At 40.4% G+C, this 15,517-nt stretch overlaps 5 non-coding genes across 5 annotated transcripts; 1 reads left to right on the top strand and 4 right to left on the bottom strand.

The window, feature by feature from the left end:
- The first annotated feature begins 3,203 nt into the window (after positions 1–3,203).
- trnav-aac (transfer RNA valine (anticodon AAC)) lies at positions 3,204–3,276 on the top strand. The gene has a single exon. It is a non-coding gene; the product is annotated as a tRNA-Val (tRNA).
- A 2,508-nt stretch (positions 3,277–5,784) lies between these two features.
- On the bottom strand, positions 5,785–5,857 carry trnav-aac (transfer RNA valine (anticodon AAC)). Its single transcript has one exon. It is a non-coding gene; the product is annotated as a tRNA-Val (tRNA).
- Positions 5,858–7,245: 1,388 nt separating this feature from the next.
- On the bottom strand, positions 7,246–7,318 carry trnaa-cgc (transfer RNA alanine (anticodon CGC)). The gene has a single exon. It is a non-coding gene; the product is annotated as a tRNA-Ala (tRNA).
- Positions 7,319–10,110: 2,792 nt separating this feature from the next.
- trnav-cac (transfer RNA valine (anticodon CAC)) lies at positions 10,111–10,183 on the bottom strand. Its single transcript has one exon. It is a non-coding gene; the product is annotated as a tRNA-Val (tRNA).
- Positions 10,184–12,950: 2,767 nt separating this feature from the next.
- On the bottom strand, positions 12,951–13,023 carry trnav-cac (transfer RNA valine (anticodon CAC)). Its single transcript has one exon. It is a non-coding gene; the product is annotated as a tRNA-Val (tRNA).
- Between the last annotated feature and the right edge of the window lie 2,494 nt (positions 13,024–15,517).

Genomic DNA, 15,517 nt, shown 5'->3' on the forward strand with positions numbered 1-15,517 from the left:
GAGGAATTAAAATGATGTGGATATATTGAAGCAACATCTCAAGACATCAGTCAGGATGTTAAAGCTTGGTCACAAATGGGTCTTCCAAATGGACAATGACCCCAAGCATACTTCCAAAGTTGAGGCAAAATGGCTTAAGGACAACGAAGTCAAGGTATTGGAGTGGCCATCACAAAGCCCTGACCTCAATTCTATAGAAAGTGTGTGTGCAGAACTGAAAAAGCATGTGCGAGCAAGGAGGCCTACAAACCTGACTCGGTTACACCAGCTCTGCCAGGAGGAATGGGCCAACATTCACCCAACTTATTCTGAGAAGCTTGTGGAAGGCTACCCGAAACGTTTGACCCAAGTTAAACAATTTAAAGGCAATGCTACCAAATACTAATCGCGCTCCTCTGTCTCTGTTTGTGTAGGCCATCTGTCTGATGCTGTCTAGTCCAAAAGAGTGTGACATTGTTGCCGCCCGTAGCATTGAATGCAAGTGAAGCCAGCAAGTATTTGGTCTACCTTGATAAAAAATATACAATAATAGCCAACCAGCATTGAGCTAAACTGAGTGAGCTCAAATGTGAATAGTCCTGGTGCACCAAAACAAAATGTCAAGGGAAGCCAGTTTGTATTTGGCTTTACTCCTATCACATCGCATCGAGAGCATACGTAATTGACAGAAACTCGCTGTAATTGACAGAAACTCGCTGTACATCTCGTTGGGTTGTTGGCCTCCGGTGGCTAGCTAGCTAGCTAAAATTGGCCTTTTCCTAAATTAGCCATGGATGGAGATAGGGATTTGGACTGGTTTTACTTAATTTTCTGTACTGGCCACTGATTATAACAGCGATTTTGATCCAACCATAAATTCATACATGGTGCCCCTGGCCTGAGAGGATGGAAGTTCAATATGTAGCTAGATGTAGAAGGCTAATGTTTTAGCAAGGTAGCCTAGGACAACAAAAAATGAAAGTGTGTACTGAGTGACAGAGTGATAGACTGTTGGCTTTGGCATTTCTCTACAAGTAGGGTGAGTCAACATGTTTTGTCTACTTGCACAAACACATATAGTACACACACAAACAGAAATTGTTTAATCCAAATAATTGGATTAAATTGTTTTTGGTATATTTTAGTTGTGATGTTGTAATGTTGAGGTTGAAATGGTGCTGGAATAGTGGAGGCAGCTCCTGTTTTATTTGTGACTTGCAGTAACTCTGCGTGGTTCTAAATCAATAGTTGTTTACTTGTCTGAAAACGTTGGAAACATTAACTTGCTTGACCGTGCTGTAGGTCATGTAACTGTTTGTTACATGCAATATGCTTAGCGGACTTCAGTGGACAGAGGTTACTCTCCGGTTTTGTGATGAAACAAAGGTGTGGTTGAATTTATTCTGCCACCGTGTCTTCTTATTGTCTTGGCCTTAGGCCTATATATCACGGTGTCAAGGCATATAAACTAACAGGTTATAGAGCAAACAACGCAATTATCACAAAACGTAGGCTGTAACATGGTATTTTTTTCTGGCTTGGCTACCCCAGTGATTTTACCCACACACCGCTACTGCCTATTATTGTAATTGCAATCTTGATGACGTGCCATATGATTAGGCGAGCTAAAAACAATGAAACAACTTCCTTAATAGCAGGGAGTTGAAGCACCACCATCCCAGCATTCTGCGGGTAGTGCCTGTTAGCGGTTCCATTAGATTTATAAATGCGCATCCACTGTCCCACGGCCCAGCCAGTCAATTTATAAACTTCATCTCCCCTGGAAAAATGTGTCTAGACCAATGGTATTCAAACCTTTTCAGCAGGGACACCATTTTTTCCTACAGAATTTCTGGGGTGCCCATTTTTATGCAATCATTTCTTGTGATCCCACCCCAAATACAACTTTAAAATCGGTACGTTACATTTTTTTTACATCAACAAATAACCTTCAATTACCCAATCAAATACTTTTTTTCTAATTAACTTTCTCAAAAACGTTTCTATATTGTCTCATACAATAATCTGTACTCATAATTTTTTGTTCCTAAATAATGAATATATATATATCCCCACTGCAGTCCCCCCAACCCCGACTTTAAATATCACTGGTCTAGACAATATTTCCCAATGCCCCTAGGCTAGCATATGGTTTGAAACAGTTGAGGTTTGTCTAAACCTTGCTGTCTGCCTCTCCGACCTGTGGATCAATGTTGCCGTTTTTTTGGTGACCTCCACCGTGCGATGTGTATGAATGTGACCAGAATGACAGCTTCTCTGAGCCAGGCAAATTAATTGATCAGGGTCATTATAATGGATATATCCAAAGAAATGGCAATATAATCCAAGGTAAAACAAACAAAAGTGCAGACAGTTTTCTGTCATTTCAGCTGCTTGATGTGATTGTGTGATAGATTTAGTTGGCTGGCTAGCAAAGGAAAAGTAGCTAGCCTGCATAGCTACAGTGCATTCGGAAAGTATTCAGACCCCTTACTTTTTTCCACATTTTGTTACGTTACAGCCTTATTCTGAAAATGGATTAAGTCAAATAAAATCTATCTACACACAATACCCCATAATGACAAAGCGATAACATATCATTTTTAATTCATAAAAAAAGATTTAAAAAATACCTTATTTACATACGTTTTCAGACCCTTTGCTATGAGGCTGGAAATTGAGCTCAGGTCCATCCTGTTTCCATTGATCATCCTTGAGATGTTTCTACAACTTGATTGGAGTCCACCTGTGTGTGGTAAATTCAATGGATTGGTGATGATTTGAAAAGGCACACACCTGTCTGTCTATATAAGGTTCCACAGTTGACAGTGCATGTCAGAGCATAAACTAAGCCATGAGGTGGAAGGAATTGTCCCTAGAGCTCCGAGACAGGATTGTGTCGAGGCACAGACGTGGGGAAGGGTACCGATACATTTCTGCAGCATTGAAGGTACCCAAGAACACAGTGGCTTCCATCATTCTTAAAAGGAAGAAGTTTGGAACCACCAAGACTCTTCCAAGAGCCGGCTGCTCAGCCAAACCATCCCTACGGTGAATCAGCCATTATTCAGGAGTTATTCACACGATAATTCCCGGGATCTCAAGCCTTATTGCTTAGTTAATGGACTAAGTCATTTCTGACTTCATTAGGTTCTGAGAGCGATAAATGCCCCACCCACCCAGCCACCCAGCCAAAGTCACACCCTTAGTATCCTACTCATGCAGTTTCCGTAGTGTAGCGGTTATCACGTTCGCCTAACACGCGAAAGGTCCCCGGTTCGAGACTGGGCGGAAACACATTTTAACAAATTAGACAGTAAGCCTATTCACTTAGGGCTCGATCCCAATTTAGGAATTCATGCTTTTCCTACGCACTTCTCAGTATTTGCTATTCAGACTTACCCTTTTAAGTCGCGTAACGCACTCTGCTGGGGTGGCTAGCTTGGGCGCTCTGAATAAATTCCTGCTACGTGTGGTCTGAGTTCCATAATGATTCAAATAGGCTACATGTCCCAAATTATTGCAATACTTTAGCTTAATATGATTCACTAATGCTAGCAACCCTCAGGAACAATTCACAAGGATATGACAGATTAAAGAAAGGTCAACGGAATGAAAGTATGCCAAAATAAATGTATGTGGCTGTTACTGACAGTGGCTCCCGATAGTGGCTAATATTTAACATGATACAAATTGTCAAATAAAACTGGGAAAAGCCCCACAGTGGAAGTGTCATAATACCCATAAAACCTAACGGACAAACAGGGAAATGGTTCCAACCATTTTTCCACCATTCATTTTTCCCATAGGGGATTTTAGAAACACATAAAATAATAAATTTGTAGTTCTTTCTTATAGCCACATTAGCAGTTGTCATGACTGTCCTGATCAGGTCAGGGTACAGGAGACCACCACCCTACAGATTATCTCCCAAACCCCCAACAGAGGAGGAGAGATCTAGGGGTCTGAAGATGTGGGGGTTTTATTACACCTCACGCCCATAATAAAACTTAGGCCACAGAGAAATTCCTTTGTCCTAACAATGGAGAACTGGCCTCAGAACATTAAACATGCAATAAAGGGACTTTGGAACAATGGTTTCCGTCAGCCACAATGGTGGTCATGACGAGAGGTGGAATATTAAAATGTATGTAACTTTTGTATTGTTTTTAAAGGTTAAGAGATGACGTTATTATGAAAACATTGTACCTTTAAGAGTTTTCCCAGTATATGCCTGATGTTTATACATTGTACGTTGTGTGGAAAATATCCAAATCAAACAGAATGTTTTGGTAAAGATGAAATGTGAAGTTAGTGTCTAAAATTGGATTTTAGTCAAATCTAGGCCTTGCCCCTTTACTTGGTCCGCCCAGAGAATTGCCCTAAAGGTGGTTACACCCACTTCTGACCCGAGGGTATAAGACAGGAGAGTGAAGAATTAACATATCAGACTAATTGACCCCAAGCTGCAGCGAAGGTCTAACAAAGTCAACGAACCCCAAAACGAAACACAAGGTTGAAGACAAAGAAATATTTTCTACACGAGCTACGGACGAGTAGCTGTGTCTAAGCGGGTGAATTCAAGCCGAACCACCCAGCCTCCACTCTCCATTAAATCGTGGTATCGACACCGTTCGAGTCCGAAGCTGTGAGCTCTGAGCTACAGAGCTGTCTGTCCTCAGAAGACCCCTTTCAGATCAAGGGTGAGGGATCAGACCACTTAGCCAAGAAGGACACTGACATCGTGAGGACAACCAGAGAGTTGCGCCGGAGAAGTGCGTCATTGAGAAGCCTAAACGACCCACGCGGAGCTTCCCACCTGAGACCTCCAACCCGTATTTACATCATTATATTCTGACCCATAAGAGCGGCAGTTCGGGGCAAGGCTAGGTTTAAATAAGCATAGCTGACAAATGAACCCAAATGTATATTTCTCTCGTGTACTTCCTTTGTTTCTCTCTCTTTTAAATCCCCATTTTGGGTAACACGCGCCATAGTGTGTTGGCCCGTTATACTAAGTCCTAATCAATAGCTAGACCGTGTTTTGTGTATGTGTATTAATATCATCATTTTAGCTTGCTAGTACATAAATAATCAACTAAGATTGGTGTGGTAAACTCATTGGTGAAGCCCGGGTCCGTGCAGATTCCCGGATTATGCGATGTTCAGAATGAGACTGTAGAGGAAATTGATTAATTTAGCGACTGTTGTAAAATCGATATTCTGATATCCTTTGAGTTAATTTGGGAAATAGAAACTCAATCAAAATAATGTTCCCATGGTGCCCCAGGTTAATGAGTTAATAATTGCTTGATTCATTGCTTAATTCATTTAATCACGCAATTATAAACCGTTAATGATTCGATGAGCAACAGTCGTCACATTAACTAATACAACGTCACGACACAGTTAATTAGCATTTAATTTTGGGGGGGTAAATACAGGCGAATATTTTTTATAAAAGTCACCTTGTCCTAGAGAGAATTACACGGTTACCATGCCAGGGTAAGCCAACAAGAAACACAGGCCTTTTTTAATTGTTTTTCAAATCCCATGTGGGGAATATGAATGGTGGAAAAACGATTGGAACCATTTCCCTGTTCGACAACTAGTTATATGGGTATTATGACTCCTACTGTGGTACTCTATTTGGGATATTATGGGCGGTAGACTTGTGGGCATTCCTAACATTTTCCATGACTTCCACTCTTTTTGTTGTAGTTTCCGTAGTGTAGTGGTTATCACGTTCGCCTCACACGCGAAAGGTCCCCGGTGAATAGGCTTACTGTCTAATTTGTTAAAATGTGTTTCCGCCCGGTCTCGAACCGGGGACCTTTCGCGTGTTAGGCGAACGTGATAAACGCTACACTACAGAAACTACAAGAAAAAGAGTGGAAGTCATGGAAAATGTTAGGAATGCCCACAAGTCTACCGCCCATAATATCCCAAATAGAGTACCACAGTAGGAGTCATAATACCCATAAGAACTAGCGGTCGAACAGGGAAATGGTTCCAATCGTTTTTCCACCATTCATATTCCCCACAGGGGATTTTAAAAACAATTAAAAAAGGCCTGTGTTTCTTGTTGGCTTACCCTGGCATGGTAACAGTGTAATTCTCTCTAGAACAAGGTGACTTTTATAAAAAATATTTGCCTGTATTTACCCCCCCAAAATTAAATGCTAATTAACTGCTAATGTGGCTATCATAAAGAACTACAAATGTATTATTTTAAGTGTTTCTAAAATACCCTATGGGAAAAATGAATGGTGGAAAATGGTTGGAACCATTTCCCTGTTTGACCGCTAGGTTTTATGGGTATTATGACACCTCCACTGTGGGGCTTTTCCCAGTTTTATTTGACAATTTTTATCATGTTAAATATTAGCCACTATCGGGAGCCACTGTCAGTAACAGCCACATACATTTATTTTGGCATACTTTCATTCCGTTGACATTTCTTTAATCTGTCACATCCTTGTGAATTGTTCCTGAGGGTTGCTAGCATTAGTGAATGATATTAAGCTAAAGTATTGCAATAATTTGGGACATGTAGCCTATTTGAATTGACAAACCTCAACTGTTTCAAACCATATGCTTGCCTAGGGGCATTGGGAAATATTGTCTAGACCAGTGATATTTAAAGTCGGGGTCGGGGGGACTGCAGTGGGGATATATATATATTCATTATTTAGGAACAAAAAATTACGAGTACAGATTATTGCATGAGACAATATAGAAACTTTTTTGAGAAAGTTAATTAGAAAAAAAGTATTTGATTGGGTAATTGAAGGTTATTTGTTGATGTAAAAAAAAATGTAATGTACCGATTTTAAAGTTGTATTTGGGGTGGGATCACAAGAAATGATTGCAAAAAAATGGGGACCCCAGAAATTCTGTAGGAAAAAATGGTGTCCCTGCTGAAAAGGTTTGAATACCATTGGTCTAGACACATTTTTCCAGGGGAGATGAAGTTTATAAATTGACTGGCTGGGCCGTGGGACAGTGGATGCGCATTTATAAATCTAATGGAACAGCTAACAGGCACTACCCGCAGAATGCTGGGATGGTGGTGCTTCAACTCCCTGCTATTAACCAATTAGCATCCAGGATCCAAACAACCTGTTTTATAACATTGCATTGCCTCTGGTTATTGAAAGACATGTCTAAGACTGGTCTATTCATGTATTCTGCAGGCCTATGTATTTGTTTTGTTTTTTCAGTTATGACCCTGTTTCTGTCATCACTATCTGTTTTGTTAAAATGTGTTTCCGCCCGGTTTCAAACCGGGGACCTTTCGTGTGCGAGGCGAACGTGATAACCACTACACTACAGAAACTACAAGGAAAAGAGTGGAAGTCATGGAAAATGTTAGGAATGCCCACAAGTCTACCGCCCATAATATCCCAAATAGAGTACCACAGTAGGAGTCATAATACCCATAAGAACTAGCGGTCGAACAGGGAAATGGTTCCAATCGTTTTTCCACCATTCATATTCCCCACAGGGGATTTTAAAAACACTTAAAAAAAGGCCTGTGTTTCTTATTGGCTTACCCTGGCATGGTAACCGTGTAATTCTCTCTAGGACAAGGTGACTTTTAGAAAAAATATTCGCCTGCATTTACCCCCCCAAAATTAAATGCTAATTAACTGCTAATTTGGCTATCATAAAGAACTACAAATGTATTATTTTAAGTGTTTCTAAAATCCCCTATGGGAAAAATGAATGGTGGATAAAGGGTTGGAACCATTTCCCTGTTTGACTGCTAGGTTTTATGGGTATTATGACACTTCCACTGTGGGGCTTTTCCCAGTTTTATTTGACAATTTGTATCATGTTAAATATTAGCCACTATCGGGAGCCACTGTCAGTAACAGCCACATACATTTATTTTGGCATACTTTCATTCCGTTGACCTTTCTTTAATCTGTCACATCCTTGTGAATTGTTCCTGAGGGTTGCTAGCATTAGTGAATCATATTAAGCTAAAGTATTGCAATAATTTGGGACATGTAGCCTATTTGAATCATTATGGAACTCAGACCACACGTAGCAGGAATTTATTCAGAGCGCCCAAGCTAGCCACCCCAGCAGAGTGCGTTACGCGACTTAAAAGGGTAAGTCTGAATAGCAAATACTGAGAAGTGCGTAGGAAAAGCATGAATTCCTAAATTGGGATCGAGCCCTAAGTGAATAGGCTTACTGTCTAATTTGTTATAATGTGTTTCCGCCCGGTCTGGAACCGGTGACTTTTCACGTGTTAGGCGAACGTGATAACCGCTACACTACGGAAACTGCATGAGTAGGATACTAAGGGTGTGACTTTGGCTGGCTGGGTGGGTGGGGCATTTATCGCTCTCAGAACCTAATGAAGTCAGAAATGACTTAGTCAATTAACTAAGCAATAAGGCTTGAGATCCCGGGAATTATCGTGTGAATAACTCCTTAATAAGGGCTGATTCACCGTAGGGATGGTTTGGCTGAGCAGCCGGCTCTTGGAAGAGTCTTGGTGGTTCCAAACTTCTTCCTTTTAAGAATGATGGAAGCCACTGTGTTCTTGGGTACCTTCAATGCTGCAGAAATGTATCGGTGCCCTTCCCCACGTCTGTGCCTCGACACAATCCTGTCTCGGAGCTCTAGGGACAATTCCTTCCACCTCATGGCTTAGTTTATGCTCTGACATGCACTGTCAACTGTGGAACCTTATATAGACAGACAGGTGTGTGCCTTTTCAAATCATGACCAATCCATTGAATTTACCACAGGTGGACTCCAATCAAGTTGTAGAAACATCTCAAGGATGATCAATGGAAACAGGATGGACCTGAGCTCAATTTCCAGCCTCATAGCAAAGGGTCTGAAAACGTATGTAAATAAGGTATTTTTTAAATATTTTTTTATGAATTAAAAATGATATGTTATCGCTTTGTCATTATGGGGTATTGTGTGTAGATAGATTTTATTTGACTTAATCCATTTTCAGAATAAGGCTGTAACGTAACAAAATGTGGAAAAAAGGAAGGGGTCTGAATACTTTCCGAATGCACTGTAGCTATGCAGGCTAGCTACTTTTCCTTTGCTAGCCAGCCAACTAAATCTATCACACAATCACATCAAGCAGCTGAAATGACAGAAAACTGTCTGCACTTTTGTTTGTTTTACCTTGGATTATATTGCCATTTCTTTGGATATATCCATTATAATGACCCTGATAAATTAATTTGCCTGGCTCAGAGAAGCTGTCATTCTGGTCACATTCATACACATCGCACGGTGGAGGTCACCAAAAAAACGGCAACATTGATCCACAGGTCGGAGAGGCAGACAGCAAGGTTTAGACAAACCTCAACTGTTTCAAACCATATGCTAGCCTAGGGGCATTGGGAAATATTGTCTAGACCAGTGATATTTAAAGTCGGGGTCGGGGGGACTGCAGTGGGGATATATATATTCATTATTTAGGAACAAAAAATTATGAGTACAGATTATTGTATGAGACAATATAGAAACGTTTTTGAGAAAGTTAATTAGAAAAAAAGTATTTGATTGGGTAATTGAAGGTTATTTGTTGATGTAAAAAAAATGTAACGTACCGATTTTAAAGTTGTATTTGGGGTGGGATCACAAGAAATGATTGCAAAAAAATGGGGACCCCAGAAATTCTTTAGGAAAAAATGGTGTCCCTGCTGAAAAGGTTTGAATACCATTGGTCTAGACACATTTTTCCAGGGGAGATGAAGTTTATAAATTGACTGGCTGGGCCGTGGGACAGTGGATGCGCATTTATAAATCTAATGGAACCGCTAACAGGCACTACCTGCAGAATGCTGGGATGGTGGTGCTTCAACTCCCTGCTATTAACCAATTAGCATCCAGGATCCAAACAACCTGTTTTATAACATTGCATTATCTCTGGTTATTGAAAGACATGTCTAAGACTGGTCTATTCATGTATTCTGTAGGCAAATGTATTTGTTTCGTTTTTTTTCAGTTATCACTATCTGCCTCTGGTTATTGAAAGACATGTCTAAGACTGGTCTATTCATGTATTCTGCAGGCCTATGTATTTGTTTCGTTTTTTTCAGTTATGACCCTGTTTCTGTCATCACTATCTGTTTTGTTAAAATTTGTTTCCGCCTGGTTTCGAACCAGGGACCTTTCGCGTGTGAGGCGAACGTGATAACCACTACACTACGGAAACTACAAGAAAAAGAGTGGAAGTCATGGAAAATGTTAGGAATGCCCACAAGTCTACCGCCCATAATATCCCAAATAGAGTACCACAGTAGGAGTCATAATACCCATAAGAACTAGCGGTCGAACAGGGAAATGGTTCCAATCGTTTTTCCACCATTCATATTCCCCACAGGGGATTTTAAAAACAATTAAAAAAGGCCTGTGTTTCTTGTTGGCTTACCCTGGCATGGTAACCGTGTAATTCTCTCTAGGACAAGGTGACTTTTATAAAAAATATTTGCCTGTATTTACCCCCCCCAAATTAAATGCTAATTAACTGCTAATGTGGCTATCATAAAGAACTACAAATGTATTATTTTAAGTGTTTCTAAAATCCCCTATGGGAAAAATGAATGGTGGAAAAATGGTTGGAACCATTTCCCTGTTTGACCGCTAGGTTTTATGGGTATTATGACACCTCCACTGTGGGGCTTTTCCCAGTTTTATTTGACAATTTGTATCATGTTAAATATTAGCCACTATCGGGAGCCACTGTCAGTAACAGCCACATACATTTATTTTGGCATACTTTCATTCCGTTGACCTTTCTTTAATCTGTCACATCCTTGTGAATTGTTCCTGAGGGTTGCTAGCATTAGTGAATCATATTAAGCTAAAGTATTGCAATAATTTGGGACATGTAGCCTATTTGAATCATTATGGAACTCAGACCACACGTAGCAGGAATTAAATTGAGAGCACCCAAGCTAGCCACCCCAGCAGAGTGCGTTACGCGACTTAAAAGGGTAAGTCTGAATAGCAAATACTGAGATGTGCATAGGAAAAGCATTAATTCCTAAATTGGGATCGAGCCCTAAGTGAATAGGCTTACTGTCTAATTTGTTAAAATGTGTTTCCGCCCGGTCTCGAACCGGGGACCTTTCGCCAGTTAGGCGAATGTGATAACCGCTACACTACAGAAACTGCATGAGTAGGATACTAAGGGTGTGACTTTGGCTGGGTGGGTGGGGCATTTATCGCTCTCAGAACCTAATGAAGTCAGAAATGACTTAGTCCATTAACTAAGCAATAAGGCTTGAGATCCCGGGAATTATCGTGTGAATAACTCCTGAATAAGGGCTGATTCACCGTAGGGATGGTTTGGCTGAGCAGCCGGCTCTTGGAAGAGTCTTGGTGGTTCCAAACTTCTTCCTTTTAAGAATGATGGAAGCCACTGCGTTCTTGGGTACCTTCAATGCTGCAGAAATGTATCGGTACCCTTCCCCACGTCTGTGCCTCCACACAATCCTGTCTCGGAGCTCTAGGGACAATTCCTTCCACCTCATGGCTTAGTTTATGCTCTGACATGCACTGTCAACTGTGGAACCTTATATAGACAGACAGGTGTGTGCCTTTTCAAATCATGACCAATCCATTGAATTTACCACAGGTGGACTCCAATCAAGTTGTAGAAACATCTCAAGGATGATCAATGGAAACAGGATGGACCTGAGCTCAATTTCCAGCCTCATAGCAAAGGGTCTGAAAACGTATGTAAATAAGGTATTTTTTAAATCTTTTTTTATGAATTAAAAATGATATGTTATCGCTTTGTCATTATGGGGTATTGTGTGTAGATAGATTTTATTTGACTTAATCCATTTTCAGAATAAGGCTGTAACGTAACAAAATGTGGAAAAAAGTAAGGGGTCTGAATACTTTCCGAATGCACTGTAGCTATGCAGGCTAGCTACTTTTCCTTTGCTAGCCAGCCAACTAAATCTATCACACATCAAGCAGCTGAAATGACAGAAAACTGTCTGCACTTTTGTTTCTTTTACCTTGGATTATTTTGCCATTTCTTTGGATATATCCATTATAATGACCCTGATAAATTAATTTGCCTGGCTCAGAGAAGCTGTCATTCTGGTCACATTCATACACATCGCACGGTGGAGGTCACCAAAAAACGGCAACATTGATCCACAGGTCGGAGAGGCAGACAGCGAGGTTTAGACAAACCTCAACTGTTTCAAACCATATGCTAGCCTAGGGGCATTGGGAAATATTGTCTAGACCAGTGATATTTAAAGTCGGGGTCGGGGGGACTGCAGTGGGGATATATATATTCATTATTTAGGAACAAAAAATTATGAGTACAGATTATTGTATGAGACAATATAGAAACGTTTTTGAGAAAGTTAATTAGAAAAAAAGTATTTGATTGGGTAATTGAAGGTTATTTGTTGATGTAAAAAAAAATGTAACGTACCGATTTTAAAGTTGTATTTGGGGTGGGATCACAAGAAATGATTGCAAAAAAATGGGGACCCCAGAAATTCTGTAGGAAAACATGGTGTCCCTGCTGAAAAGGTTTGAATACCATTGGTCTAGACACATTTTTCCAGGGGAGATGAAGTTTATAAATTGACTGGCTGGGCCGTGGGACAGTGGATGCGCATTTATAAATCTAATGGAACCGCTAACAGGCACTACCCGCAGAATGCTGGGATGGTGGTGCTTCAACTCCCTGCTATTAACCAATTAGCATCCAGGATCCAAACAACCTGTTTTATAACATTGCATTGCCTCTGGTTATTGAAAGACATGTCTAAGACCGGTCTTTTCATGTATTCTGTAGGCCTATGTATTTGTTTCGTTTTTTTTCAGTTATCACTATCTGCCTCTGGTCTAAGATTGGTCTATTCATGTATTCTGCAGGCCTATTTATTTGTTTCGTTTTTTTCAGTTATGACCCTGTTTCGGTCATCACTATCTGTTTTGTTAAAATTTGTTTCCGCCCGGTTTCGAACCAGGGACCTTTCGCGTGTGAGGCGAACGTGATAACCACTACACTACGGAAACTACAAGAAAAAGAGTGGAAGTCATGGAAAATGTTAGGAATGCCCACAAGTCTACCGCCCATAATATCCCAAATAGAGTACCACAGTAGGAGTCATAATACCCATAAGAACTAGCGGTCGAACAGGGAAATGGTTCCAATCGTTTTTCCACCATTCATATTCCCCACAGGGGATTTTAAAAACAATTAAAAAAGGCCTGTGTTTCTTGTTGGCTTACCCTGGCATGGTAACCGTGTAATTCTCTCTAGGACAAGGTGACTTTTATAAAAAATATTTGCCTGTATTTACCCCCCCCAAATTAAATGCTAATTAACTGCTAATGTGGCTATCATAAAGAACTACAAATGTATTATTTTAAGTGTTTCTAAAATCCCCTATGGGAAAAATGAATGGTGGAAAAATGGTTGGAACTATTTCCCTGTTTGACCGCTAGGTTTTATGGGTATTATGACACCTCAACTGTGGGGCTTTTCCCAGTTTTATTTGACAATTTGTATCATGTTAAATATTAGCCACTATCGGGAGCCACTGTCAGTAACAGCCACATACATTTATTTTGGCATACTTTCATTCTGTTGACCTTTCTTTAATCTGTCACATCCTTGTGAATTGTTCCTGAGGGTTGCTAGCATTAGTGAATCATATTAAGCTAAAGTATTGCAATAATTTGGGACATGTAGCCTATTTGAATCATTATGGAACTCAGACCACACGTAGCAGGAATTAAATTGAGAGCACCCAAGCTAGCCACCCCAGCAGAGTGCGTTACGCGACTTTAAAGGGTAAGTCTGAATAGCAAATACTGAGATGTGCATAGGAAAAGCATTAATTCCTAAATTGGGATCGAGCCCTAAGTGAATAGGCTTACTGTCTAATTTGTTTAAAATGTGTTTCCGCCCGGTCTCGAACCGGGGGACCTTTCGCCAGTTAGGCGAATGTGATAACCGCTACACTACAGAAACTGCATGAGTAGGATACTAAGGGTGTGACTTTGGCTGGGTGGGTGGGGCATTTATCGCTCTCAGAACCTAATGAAGTCAGAAATGACTTAGTCCATTAACTAAGCAATAAGGCTTGAGATCCCGGGAATTATCGTGTGAATAACTCCTGAATAAGGGCTGATTCACCGTAGGGATGGTTTGGCTGAGCAGCCGGCTCTTGGAAGAGTCTTGGTGGTTCCAAACTTCTTCCTTTTAAGAATGATGGAAGCCACTGCGTTCTTGGGTACCTTCAATGCTGCAGAAATGTATCGGTACCCTTCCCCACGTCTGTGCCTCCACACAATCCTGTCTCGGAGCTCTAGGGACAATTCCTTCCACCTCATGGCTTAGTTTATGCTCTGACATGCACTGTCAACTGTGGAACCTTATATAGACAGACAGGTGTGTGCCTTTTCAAATCATGACCAATCCATTGAATTTACCACAGGTGGACTCCAATCAAGTTGTAGAAACATCTCAAGGATGATCAATGGAAACAGGATGGACCTGAGCTCAATTTCCAGCCTCATAGCAAAGGGTCTGAAAACGTATGTAAATAAGGTATTTTTTAAATCTTTTTTTATGAATTAAAAATGATATGTTATCGCTTTGTCATTATGGGGTATTGTGTGTAGATAGATTTTATTTGACTTAATCCATTTTCAGAATAAGGCTGTAACGTAACAAAATGTGGAAAAAAGTAAGGGGTCTGAATACTTTCCGAATGCACTGTAGCTATGCAGGCTAGCTACTTTTCCTTTGCTAGCCAGCCAACTAAATCTATCACACAATCACATCAAGCAGCTGAAATGACAGAAAACTGTCTGCACTTTTGTTTGTTTTACCTTGGATTATATTGCCATTTCTTTGGATATATCCATTATAATGACCCTGATAAATTAATTTGCCTGTCTCAGGGAAGCTGTCATTCTGGTCACATTCATACACATCGCACGGTGGAGGTCACCAAAAAAACGGCAACATTGATCCACAGGTCGGAGAGGCAGACAGCAAGGTTTAGACAAACCTCAACTGTTTCAAACCATATGCTAGCCTAGGGGCATTGGGAAATATTGTCTAGACCAGTGATATTTAAAGTGGGGGTCGGGGGGACTGCAGTGGGGATATATATATTCATTATTTAGGAACAAAAAATTAATAGTACAGATTATTGTATGAGACAATATAGAAACGTTTTTGAGAAAGTTAATTAGAAAAAAAGTATTTGATTGGGTAATTGAAGGTTATTTTTTGATGTAAAAAAAAATGTAACGTACCAATTTTAAAGTTGTATTTGGGGTGGGATCACAAGAAATGATTCAAAAAAATGGGGACCCCAGAAATTCTGTAGGAAAAAATGGTGTCCCTGCTGAAAAGGTTTGAATACCATTGGTCTAAACACATTTTTCCAGGGGAGATGAAGTTTATAAATTGACTGGCTGGGCCGTGGGACAGTGGATGCGCATTTATAAATCTAATGGAACCGCTAACAGGCACTACCCGCAGAATGCTGGA

Source organism: Salmo trutta, chromosome 21, assembly GCF_901001165.1.
Source record: "Salmo trutta chromosome 21, fSalTru1.1, whole genome shotgun sequence".
NCBI lineage: Eukaryota > Metazoa > Chordata > Actinopteri > Salmoniformes > Salmonidae > Salmo > Salmo trutta.